This window comes from Harmonia axyridis, chromosome 3 (genome assembly GCF_914767665.1).
Source record: "Harmonia axyridis chromosome 3, icHarAxyr1.1, whole genome shotgun sequence".
Lineage (NCBI taxonomy): Eukaryota > Metazoa > Arthropoda > Insecta > Coleoptera > Coccinellidae > Harmonia > Harmonia axyridis.
The window spans coordinates 16908334-16921331 of record NC_059503.1 but is presented as its reverse complement, the minus strand read 5'-3'; the positions used below and the strand labels follow the sequence as shown (position 1 = coordinate 16921331).

The window sequence follows — 12998 nt, the reverse complement described above, 5'->3', positions numbered from 1 at the left end:
TGTTCCAACTTGGATTCGAACGTATGAGCTTTATCAGTTGGTAAGTGTTTTATCATGGTCTTGAAATTTTTTGCGTTCATGACCTTTATTAATGCATAATTAGTCAGTCAAATGGAAAAATTAAGTTATCGAGATAAGATCTCCGATAATTTTTTTTATGGAATTCAAAGCCGCTCGTTCATTTATGCTCCTATTGAGACCATATAATTTGAATGTATACAGGGTGAGTCTTAGACTTGTACATATATTTCAACAGAAGATTCCTGAGGTCAAAAGCAACACTTTGTTTCTTTTACTATTATTTTTTTTCTCGCTTAGTAGGTATAGTGGGCATTTTGCATTCTGGAGTTGACCGGACTTTTGTGGAATTTTATGTTCGGATATGATTGATCACGTCAATAAAAACTAAGTATATTTCCGAAAATTATTCCCTTCGATTCTATTCCATTTGCAAGATATAACTGAAAATTATATTTTTCGGCAACTGTCCGGGAAGTGCTCACTTCCCGGACGCTTTTTCTCTGAGAAAGTAACATTGTCCGTCCTAGTCCGTGAAGTACGTACTTTCCGGACTAGGCCGGAAAAGAATCACGTCGACGTTATTCACTGACAATGGTGGAAATATCACAAATTTGAAGAGACACGGTGGCTGGAAGTCTACTAATGTGGCTGAAGATATATAGATAATTTAATTGAAAACTAAATTAAAATTGCCAATACCATTCAAAAATAATTGATCAAACAATCGATGTGAAACGGAAACTTTGCCGTCTTGTTCTGGCTTCAACGAAATGAATTCAAATATACCAGGCATTTCAAACGAATTGAATCCTTTAAATATTAGCAATTACTCGAATTTTAATATAAATAAAAATTAGAATGTTTATGCTTATATGTGTTATTTTCTGTTCTGTTAAATTTAAATAAGAATTAAAATGTATATCAAAGAAATGTGTCGTCTCAAAATTGTTTTTTTGGACTCACGGACTTCCTGGACTCGCTTACGTTCGTCCTGGAATTTTGTCTATTCGTCCAAAAAAACCCTATTTTCCGGACTTGTTACTTAATTTACTGTTTTCATGGATTTCCAACAGCCTGTATCTTTTCAACCGAGCTGAATCAGAAAAAATGGTAAAAGAAAAAAGTGTTTATTTTACCTCAGGAATCTTCGGTTGAAAAATATGAACGAGTCATAGACTCACCCTGTATATTATATTATGAGATGTAATTTAATATTTGTGTCATTGTACTCGGTGATTTTACCTACAAGAAGATTCTTCTGCAGTTCGGCATCAACTTCAGTGATTAGTTTACATAATATAAGAATGAAATTGTGGCTTAGTGCGATCAGTTCTAATAGAAATACAGGCATTTTTTCCATATTCTGCTTGAACATTCTACATTTTTATGTCGAATATAACCCCACTAACTATGCCATGAACAATCCTATTGAAAGAGCGATAAAGGGGGCAAATACATCTGAAATTGATCCATTTCAGATATCTATTTTTAGTCTCAAAAGATATTTTGAGGCTATTTGAATTTGTTAACTGTTCTTTTCGTTTTTTTTTGTCACTTTGATATTTTTTTTTGTCTAGGGTTAAATTTTTTTTTTGTTTGTATTATATCTTAATAATTATATAATATTGTATATCTTGGAAAATTGGCTATGCCGTTTGTAATAAATAAATAAATAAATTTTTGATAAAATTTTGCATCAGACTTGAAATCATTATTACATATCTAAATGCAAAATTCAATTCGGTCTTCTCCGTTATCACCTCGATATTGAGTTTTTTTCAATATCCTGCTAGTTGTTACAAAGCTACTAATTTAAAAGGGCTCAGGCATTTCAAAATAGTGTTTTTGAAGTAAATTCCAACAACTTGCATCATAACATTTTCGTTATAGTGCTGCATGATGGATTCCCCTACCGAGGAGTATTTCTTCATATCGATAAATTTCCGAAAAGGATATAACTCCATCATCTGAGATAAAAATCTGCTGGAAATAACCAAGGTGCATAAATTCTCCAGGTACATAAATCTGATATATAAAGAGGCAAACAAAAAAAAAAACATCTATATTCCCAACACCATATCGCTCTTAATATAGCATACGAAAATATAGTGCACCAGAATGAGATTACAGTAAACGACTAACCACATATCACAAATTGATTTCCACGAAGTCGTAAAAGCTTGCGAACGTGAGTTTGGAGTTGAATATCCTGCTATAAAAATTAAATTATCGTCACTTGGAACTGATGAAAGAGAGAATAAACGACAAACAGAAATGTTTTCGACAGGATTTGCATCACTGTCATGGCGAGAATTGTATTATGATTAATTGTATCAGTTCCGTGATGAATAGAAGTTTCTGCCAAAATTATATTCATTAGGATCTTCAGGCTCATCGTAATTCACTTCAGTTCAACGAACCTCATTTCAGTGAATGGTGAAATTTTTGATTGAATTAGTTTTATTAGGCTCAAATTAGATATTATCCAACTGTAAGGCAACAAATTAACATTTTTTTACATTGTGTATAAATACTAATTAAGGTTATGTAAGGCCTTGTGTTAAATTATAAAGGATTTAATTTTAAAGCCCGCTATCTGGGCACTTTTGAAGAATGACCAGAAAAATTAAGCTTTTAACTTTACTAAGGAGGAACTTCTCACTGAAATTGAAAATTGTTTTGGGAGCTTCGTGAAAGTTATCGAGGACATGCATCCGCAAATGTGCCTATTAGTCCTGAAAAACGTTATGAAAAGGATATGGTGCTGCAACCGTAGCCTTCCTCTTTACAATGAAATAAACATTCGATGAATTCTCTTGGAATAGATTCGTTTTTTGATATCCAAATAGAACCGCTTATTGGAAAACTCTTCACAACTCTTAAAGACTTCATTAAAATCAGATAATAATTGTAAATTCGCAAAAATTCACCGACACCCAGACAAACACGAAACAAAGTTGTTGAGAATGGTCACAGATGTGCCTCAAAATCTTAGTCAACTTTCGGTAAACTCGAAAGTAATACCCTGTGTACAAAAATATACGAAGAATATGTAAGTAATCAGAGCGTGAAAAAAATCAAGAGAAACATATATATCTAAACGTAAAAGGGCAAGCCCTTTTCGGTATCCAATTCGATATGGAAAAGATATTTATTGCAGATATTATTTTATTTCAGGCGCTGGTTGATGTATTGTCTGCTCGGAATGATAAAGAGTGCCAAAAAACTATGGGATCATATTGAAAAACAATAAATATCTCCAAAATGGAAGGGAGCTGAAAGCGAGAAAAGAAAATGAAGTTTTTTTTGTCTCTTGGCAGAAATATCGACTCGCTGACACCACTGTAATGTTCTGGCATGCTTCAGCAATATGAGCCAAATTTTTTCAATAGTTCCCAATATGTTTGTTATTATAATATGTTACACATATCACATCAATTAGATTGCAGATCGTCTGATAAGTAAGCCCGTACAAAGCTTGGTATAGAAATACTAAATGTGAAACACATTGGTTTGGGGCTTGAATGATATAATTACACCAAGGTCAATTTATGTTTTACGAGTATTACGTCATTCTTTAAATAGTCAATTCGTTCAATGTTAGAGAGCACTTGGCTGTAACAGGTTGGAGGAGAATGTAAATAAAAACGTTCGACAATTGTTATTGTTAAATTTTTTTGGGCAATATGAAGTAGTAGTTGAATGGGGAATAAGCATCAAAAATGATATTCAAGGAATTTTCATTGAGAGAACACGATTGCTAATGAATATATTATGGAGACTAATATTATTTCCACAATTGAGTTCTTCATTGGATATCCAAAGATGTACAATCGAGACATTTTTTTCAATATTGTATAAGGAAGGCTTTAAAACATTCTTGAAATAGTTGAATTGAAAAGAATATAAAAAGGGGAATATTATGGAAATATTCAATGTTTTGAATAGTGAGTATTAACTATGCTCTCTAATATATCTGAGGTGAGGACTATATTGTGATTTCGTAGAAAAATGACAATTATAAAAATTATTCATCATAATCGAAATAACGCTCTTAACCCTCTCCAGTATTCGAAAACATCCTTAATTTTTATTTCTAGGTCATCAGAGGCAGAGAAAGTATTGTTCGAGTAACAGCACCTTTTTTTCTTCAAATAGGGCCGTTTTTTTAAGCTTTCATCCTATTAACGATCCAATAACGCTATATAATAATCGCTGTTGATGGTCTGGCCCTTTTGGAGGTAATCAATGAATATTGTACTTTGTGCATCCCAGAATACTGATGCCATAACCTTGCCAGTTCACTGTTGTGTTTTTCCTCGCTTTGGATTCGGTTCATTCGTTTGCAGTCCACTCAGCTGACTGTCGATTGGACTTCGGAGTGTATAATGATGGAGCCATGTTTTATCCATTGCCACATATCGACGCAAAAATTCAGGTTTATTGCACTTGAACAGCTTCAAACACTGCTCAAAATCATTAACATGTTGTTGCTTTTTCTCGATTTTGAGCATGCGCGGCACCCATTTTGCACACAGATTTCTCATGTACGAATATTCGTGAATGATATGATGTACACGTTCAGATGATATCTTCACAATGTCTGCTATCTCGATCAACTTCAATTCAAGGTAATTCAAAATTATTTTATGAATTTTTTTGATTATTTCATCAGTGACAGCCTCTTTTGGGAGTCCACTGTGTTCGTCTTCGGTGCTCGGTTGATTTTCCTGATGCAGACCCCGGAAATCGGAAATTCTTCATCAAGCCAAGATTTTTCCTTCTTTTTTCAAATAACAAAAGTAGCTACACTCACAACGCAATATCTCACAAACTAATGGTCGGACTGCTGTCAAATTTTGACACGTACCGTTTGAAGGTTGGTACTAACTAAAAATCATATGGATTCAATACTAGCACCGCTATCTGTGCATCAGACCGGGGACTTTTCAATTGGCCTAATATGAGTTTTTTATGTAAACGAATTAAACTTGATGATGAACTATTACAGAGCGTTTTAGCAGTCGTTCCAAGCCTCCTTAAAGAAAATGGAGCTTGATGAAGGATATTTCATCAGATTGAATCCTCTGAAAATAAATTGCAGCACAAAAGAAGTAGGTAGTCATCTGGTGAAGAATCACCCAAATAGAATTCCAATTCGAACATCAAACAAAAAGAGACCAATAAGATCTGCGTTCCCAATATTCTTTTATCGTTGGTGAAAGCTTGTAGTGAAGTAGTAACCGCACTCTTTAAGGTCCATAAAGATATAATTCTGTAGATAAGCTCTCTCAACACACCTCCATATTTATGCATCAAATTTCGAATTAATTCAGCCTCCCACCAAATTAATATTAGAAGTAGATACGCCCGATTTTCATGTAGGACGGCCATGCATCACACCGAGGGGCACCAACAGACATCGCCTCAAGCATATATATGTAACTCAGGAACTGCAACACCAGCCGATATTAACCAATTAACATATTATCCTAGCCGTATCTCCGAATTATATGTGCATATAAATATCACTTTCGTTCGGACAGACGTGCAATATCCGCTCGATTTTCGACCTATTGACGTTGAGTAAGGACAAGCTGTAAATCCATGTCAGCTTTAATTGAAATAGAGCTGTGACTAGAGAAAGCGATGGGGTTGTTGGATCTGCAAACGTCCATTTGCGATTGTTTCTGTTCATCGATAGTTTCAAATGAAATATAAAATAGAACAAACTGAAAGTCAGAGCACTATCGCAAACCACATCTCTATAATCCAATAAAACAAGAATCAGGGAATTAAATAGGTAATATTTGGCCCAACTAGCTAGAGATTTTTCAGATGGAATAACTTTTATAGGAGAATATACGCAACTTTTGAATTATTCTTTATATGACCTGACTAGGTAAACCTTCAAAACCACTTGAAGTGGTGTGTCATCTATTTGAGCTTTGAACATTTCCTGCAATGACGCAAATTGAGTTCTATCGCTGCCAAAAATTATACGCAAGGTTCTGATTCAAACTGACTGATTTGTTCAAGATCACAATTGATCTTTTTGCTAGAATCCTACACATCATCAAAACCAAGGGTGGCAACTCCAAAAACGAAATTCCCATTCCCATGTTCAAAAATAACAATAACAAAAATAAAAAGAGATCCTTAAAAAGAGCCCTAGGGAACACCCTGAATGAGAAATCTGACTCATCCTTACTGGTACACAATGAGATGTCTTCTAAGTAGAAGTGAATCAAGTGAATAGAATTTCGCGAGGAAACGAGATATTCAAGCTTGGCTGATAGTAGGTATCTAAATAAAGCGGGGACTAAAGTAACAAAGGCTTTGCTAAATATAGTGGATATGTGAAATCAACGTTTTCTGATTTTCGAGTCTTATTTTAATTTTCATACTTGCTAACTGACATTTAGGGGATGGCATTGAAGCGAATGGCACATTCTAAATAAATCAAAAAGAATGAAGAGAAGACGGCGACTACAAAATGATGTAGAACGAGTATCTGTTTCCTTCAGAGGAAGGAAAAAATCGAAAGAGAAATGCTCTGTCGGAATCTTCCTGGGTTGGATATGATTCCAAAAGTTTCTTTGAAACTATGACACTGACAAGGAGTATCTGAATCTTAGCAAGAATATACTACACCTCCTCTCTGGGCATTGTCGCCTTAGGAAACACCTCATGAGAATGAAACTAGCAGAAAATGAGTTGAGCAGATTGTGGGGAGGAAGAAACTCCAGATCACATGGTGACAAAATGCCTCGACATCACAAGCCAACGCAAAATCTTCTTCTTGAAGCCATCCCAAATACTAGAGTTAATAGACCATTAGGTCGCAGTGCAACTGAACCCCTTTAATTGAATCTTAATCTATGTTTTCTAAATAGGAGCAAGCTGAAGTGCTTATTACATCTTGCAATTAAAACTATGAAGATCTTATTATTTCCTTATACTTGTCGTATACAAAAATTAGACATGAAGACACAATACAATAGTTGCTAGTTCATCAGAATCCATCTCAAAAATGAGGATAGCTCTGGAGTGTATCGAATGGGGAAAATGCTTTTCAAGCATGCATTAATTATTTTACTATGATGCTGTTCAATATCAATTGGAGGGAGAAGTTGATTTTCAGGCGAGATGTTTATGGAGTTATCATTAGACAAAAGAAGGCTTATGTTGCCTGGATTCGGTTCAGCCATGTGTAAACGCTTCTTCACTTATAATGCAGTGAAGATACATAATGTTTATTTAATTTCATGTGGGGTGATCTCTGTGTGCTCACTGACAATAAAATTGAAATTCTTGAGGGAACAGATGAATTGTTTTAGATGAGTTCACTTTTATTTATCATTTCTGCTTCAAATTATTGTTTTTGTTAACGTTTTTTCTTAGTATCCTCCTCATTTTTCCTCCTCATCTGAGGTTAAGTGGAGTAGGTTAAGCCAGACTCATTCCTATCAACTTTTTTCTTGCAAATCAAAGCACTATTATTACTTCAGATTTCTGAATTTAATATCAATTAACCAAACACAATATATTCGATGGGATAAGGCATTGACATTCATCTAGAATAAGATCATCGTTTATTCACTGTACCAGACATCAGAGTTCCCCTCAACTATCCACAACGTTGTTGACTTTAAGTCATAATGCATACCATCTGCGAGATAACATGTATGATAGTGTGAAAAATATATTCTTCATCAGCAACAGCGCACCTTCCAAGTCAACATTAATATCTAACATGATTCAAGACCGCCCTCTTATCTGTCCAACTAGGTTAACTCTTATCATTATTTATAGATCTGACGTGCAGATAACATTCATATGATAAAAATATTCGATTTTTATTGAGTGGGAGACACCTACCCACTGCATATTTGAGCAACTTTATTGATGAACACACCTCTTTAGAGCCGATATACTTGGAAATTCTAGGAAACGATGAAAGTAATTATTTCTAATCAGGGCTATTTTCGACACGCGATTGTTTCGTTCGGGGCGAATACCTCGACGAATTGAAAATGTATCGAATACATCAAATTTATTTTTCATGAGAATTAATTCAATTAAGGTACCGAAATGAACTAAACTACAGCTAATTACTTTGATGTACATTTTGTGATTGGTTTCCGAGAATCCATAGGAAAGAAAGAAGTCTTTCATTCTATATCCTCTCCTTTAACATCCCTCAGTCATTTAATCCCGTGTATTCCTTTTGATGTTACCAAAAACAGATATTTTCTGAACTAATGAGATGTTATTTATATACCTTGGAGCCTACACGAAGCACAAATTAGAACGTTATTGACACATCCATGCTAATTCCACTAATTAACACATCTCAATTTGCGATTACATCTATCAGCTCTTTAGTTATTTCTCTGGAATATCTCTATCTGTTATGAAATAGATATTCATATAATTAGTATGGAGGTTGAAATAGAACCTTCCTGGTGTTTATGTTAGAATTATTGATTTTCAAGATGGGAATATAGTCAATTCCTCCAGTAGGTATCTTCATTTTCCAAGGGCACTATTCAAACACTATTTCTTTCATTTTTTCTTAAGGAGTATGTTAATCACCAAACCTCGCATCAAACTAATACATCTTTCAAATGAGCCTAAGGATATGGGAAAAAGCAAGTATATGTCTTGAATTATTCGCTATATGCTTTCCATTTTGTTTTGATATTGATATTGATTCTAATATTGTAGACGTTTGCTTCAATATGAGCTATTCAGTCTTCTGAACACAAGATTGGTTTCTTAATTTTCAAAATTATTGCCCCTTAAGTCCAATTGGTATGGAATACGATTGCTCAATTAATCTACTTCTTGTTGGCAGGAAGTGGAGACGATTTGCAAATGATGCTCTACAAATTTCAAACAACAGCAGAGAAATACAATATGCAGATATCAGTGGAATCACGGAATCTATTTTCAGATATTGAGAACCAATTAGATGTGAACTAGCAGCAGACAAACCGATACAGCAATGTTCGAAGTTGTTTTTTGGGTGTAGAAATATCCAATCACAAAGACCTTAGCAGAGAAACTCAAATGCAAGCCAGTAAAGCCTCAAGAATCATGGGATATCTGAAAAATGGATGAAACGACTAGCAGAAAAGGCGAAAACAAAAAGCATCAGCCGAACAACTGAAATTAAGATCCTGAAATTCATTAAGGGGGTGAAACAAAGATATCAAATTAGGTGCGAGACCAAAAGAGAAGAACTCCAAATACATAATGTGGTGAGGTTTGGCAGAATGACCAGACGATGTTGAAGAAACCACTTAGAAAGTATGAGACCAAATGGACAAAATGTTCTAAAGACCAAAAACCCAACTCGTAAAAACCACCTGGCAGACGAATTCAAAGATTTTATGACAGCTGGTCAGTCACTTCACAACTAAGACAACACACAAACAAGGTTCAAAGGCATCATCACGAAATTTTGCACGAAGCTTGAAATGGTTTTTCCGAGGTTATTCCCTTTTCATTCAAACCACAACCCGATTGAATATGTAATCACAGACATATTGAGTGGTGTTTTTTTTTTCGAGTATTCTTCTCGAATTCTATGATTTATTTGTCATGGTTCCGATGATGTAATCAGCTTTGAAGGCTGCACGAAGCTCCATATTATTATTTCTTGATGTGAAATATACGATGATGAAGTAAAATGTAATTGAAAATGTGCCCCACAATGCTCGAATGAAATGAAGTCTTATTCTCTGAAGGAGTCACAATGCCTAGAGACTGAACTTCCAATTTCATCTTTTTTCCGATCAAGTAAACCTTTGAAGTGGCCACTTCAGACGTAGTAGAGCGTCAAGGTTGTTTCCGGATGGAACTAATTTATTTCCTAATAAAATCAATCAAGCTGCAGAGTTGCCCCTGTTCCAATAGCTAATCTATCTTCAGAGCCCCGGAATGTAATTCATTGTGTTCCTATGTGGTTTCTTATTTCCTGAAGAATGGTTTACTTTGGAAGGGCCTTGACAAACTAAATAATGAATTTAGGATCCTTCTACTATACTGATTATTTGAGACGGAGATGGATAATTAACCTCGAGGAAAGGAAAATTGAATTCAAACGAAAAAGTGTCGAATGAATTTCTCAGAGTTGTTGTAGTTGGATGGATATCAATTGAATTATAGATAAGTTATTCCTTTAAGGTTCTGTGTTATCATTTATTCAACTGAAATGAGAGTTGCTTCTGTTTGGTACGAGAGTAACGAATACATTTTTTACGGGTTGTCCATAGTTTTTGCCCCACGGTTTTTAGTAATTAATTTGCTCATTTCTACTTCCTTGAATTACTGAGTAAAATATTAAATGGGTAATTTCATTATTTGACTATTCAGGTGATTGAATTGGCCATAAAGGAATTGATAATAATGCTTCAAGCCATTGTAAATACGTTCATCGTAAACTCATGCCATTATTTGCAAAAGCAAAAAAAAAAGAATTAAAGATTACTGTCGAACTTGTTGAAATCCTTGTTTTCGCTTGTGACCTTTGAAGGTTGTTAAACACCATATGAATAATGACTAAGCTATTCATTTCACTTTTTCTATCCACAAAAAAATTTCTTATTCAATATTAATCTAGAATTTCACTGTGTCTGATTAATAATATACACTTGAAGAAACTTGTTTGAACGAGTTGATTTGAATCGATATACCTAATTCAGTTTTATTGGAATATCCAATTTTCTTGTCAACATCTTGAATTTGTTTCAACATCGTTAGGTTATTTAATTATCTTATATCGAAGATTATTGCGATCAAGGTTATAAATCCCTTACAAATTTTTTCGACGACTCTAAATTGTTCATATCTTATGGTTTATTATTCTTGAGTTTTCAATATATGGATTATGATGCTCATGTATATCCTTGAGCTACATAACACGATAAATGAAAAACTTAAGAAAAAATATCATTCTTCTTCAAGATATCATAGTTTTTGTGAGAAATGGACCTTCACATCCCTCAAACTATTGTAATTGTGGAGAAGAAAGCCTAGGGCAGGTAAGGATGCGGCATGTTATCTCTCAAATTTTATGGCTCCCTGTAACAAATCTTTCACAGTGAATTTGTCACTTCGCTGGACCATTTATCAACCCACTTGAAAAATATAGCCATTATCTTCATTCAAATTGCTTTCTCTGAGGTGGTATTCATCACCCATAACCATTGTATTTCCAAGAGACCTCTTGACTCTTTGTTTTCTCTTGATGAAGTGTGTTTATCATGATGTCCGATTTTAAAAATTAATTGAAAACTACTGTTTTTGTTAGGTTGATTGAATGCCACAATCCCAGTCAGATCATCGTAATTTCGCCATCTAAGGGCAAAAGTAGAATCTTCCTTCCTTGTAAACATTCTGGATTCTCGCCATTCACATTCGTATTCCTAATTAAATATTTGTGGTGTTCTGGGACCGAAATGTTTAGATGTATATAGGGAATATTTGAGTCATCTGAATCAATGCTTGCCTAGAATATTATTGCTTCATTCTGTGGTAGTCATATCATCCATATCTCCAAATAATATTCATCCAAATTGGAGTACCAAAGAGAATTTATAATGATAACAGATTTATAACAGGAGATGTCATCAAACTTACAGCCTTGAAACTATTTATTTTCGGTCAAATATGAAAATAGTACATATAGGTTGCTGAGAAAATGAACTCAGAAAAGTCGTGAGTAGTTTTGTCAAAAATATAAAATCTTCAAACATGAATTCGAAGAAGATATTATGGAAAACGTTCACCCAAGAACTCTTCGATATTATTGTACTGAGATTGCATGTTAGGTTAGGTGTTAGTCAAAAAAAATTCTGAGTTACTTTATGCAGTGTTAGTACATGACAGCCACCAAACATACCATGTAAACAATTAGATATCCAACCTCCAATTCGAGAACAATTCTAAACTAACACTTATACACGTTTGCCGATAGCACAATAATCACGTGCATTTCCGATAAACTCAAAATGACTCAATTTCTCATTGTACACCTAACAAAACCACTTGTCTTCGTCATGCACCAACTTGAAAATCCAGCAACAGATGTACGACCTGCCAACGATCAAACCGACTTGACCGCCATCACTTTAAAACTTTGAGGTTAAGTGCTCGCAAACACAAACAAATCAACGAACTCATATCACAGTTACACTGAACGATATACCACTATAAGTGTCACCAATTGATAACCTACGGATCAGAGCGACTATCTTGTGATTATTTGGTAGAATAGGTTCACTCTTGTTGAGTTTCTATTTCACAACTAAATGTTCAACTCGCTTACTGCATGCGTTTGTCAGATATCCTCTCACTCTCTACAAGAGCAGGTACCAGTGCGGAGTGGATTCTTTCTTCCTCGTGTTTGGGTTATCAGTGGCGTACAATGAAGTTCATGCAGCTGTCGATACTCGTCTCTCTCTCTACGCTGGTCTACTTCACAGGCGCGACTTAAACACCTCTATCTTCTATAATTTCATACGCGACTCATTTCTTCTTTCAGTGATTCAACTCTTCGCCTACGCTTTGCGTTGAATAGAGGTGAATTGGAATTATGATTTGCCTTACATGAGCAACTTTCATTAATATGGGTACCTTATAATGGAGTTGGAGATTGAGATAAGAGCAGCCGAAATCGGAAAAACACAAAATTGTGTAGGTTATTCATATTTTGAATCTGCTTCCACTCTTTGTAGTCACTAGGCGTCAATTTGTTCGACATTCATATATGAGGAACATGAAAAATTCATGAACAATAATTTCATGTAGGTAAGCACCGTGTTGAAAGACAGAGATAAAATATTAAATTACCTCTTTGTATACAAGTCATAAATGTTTATCTCTCATCTTTAATACCCATTTCAATATGCCTAAAATTATACTTTTGAAGGCGATTCATAATTCTATATCGTAATTCCGAATAATTT

At 34.5% G+C, this 12998-nt stretch overlaps 1 protein-coding gene across 13 annotated transcripts in view; it reads right to left on the bottom strand.

Moving 5' to 3' along the window:
• LOC123677093 (fat-like cadherin-related tumor suppressor homolog) overlaps window positions 1-12998 on the bottom strand; it is a 439236-nt gene that overhangs the window by 283399 nt on the left and 142839 nt on the right. The window contains exon 1 of one of the 13 annotated variants that reach the window (XM_045613560.1): window positions 11933-12385. The exons of the other annotated variants lie outside the window; for them this stretch is intronic. The gene's annotated coding sequence lies outside the window, so the exon portion shown is untranslated. Of the gene's footprint in view, window positions 1-11932; window positions 12386-12998 lie in introns of those variants that run through there. 13 annotated transcript variants of the gene reach the window in all.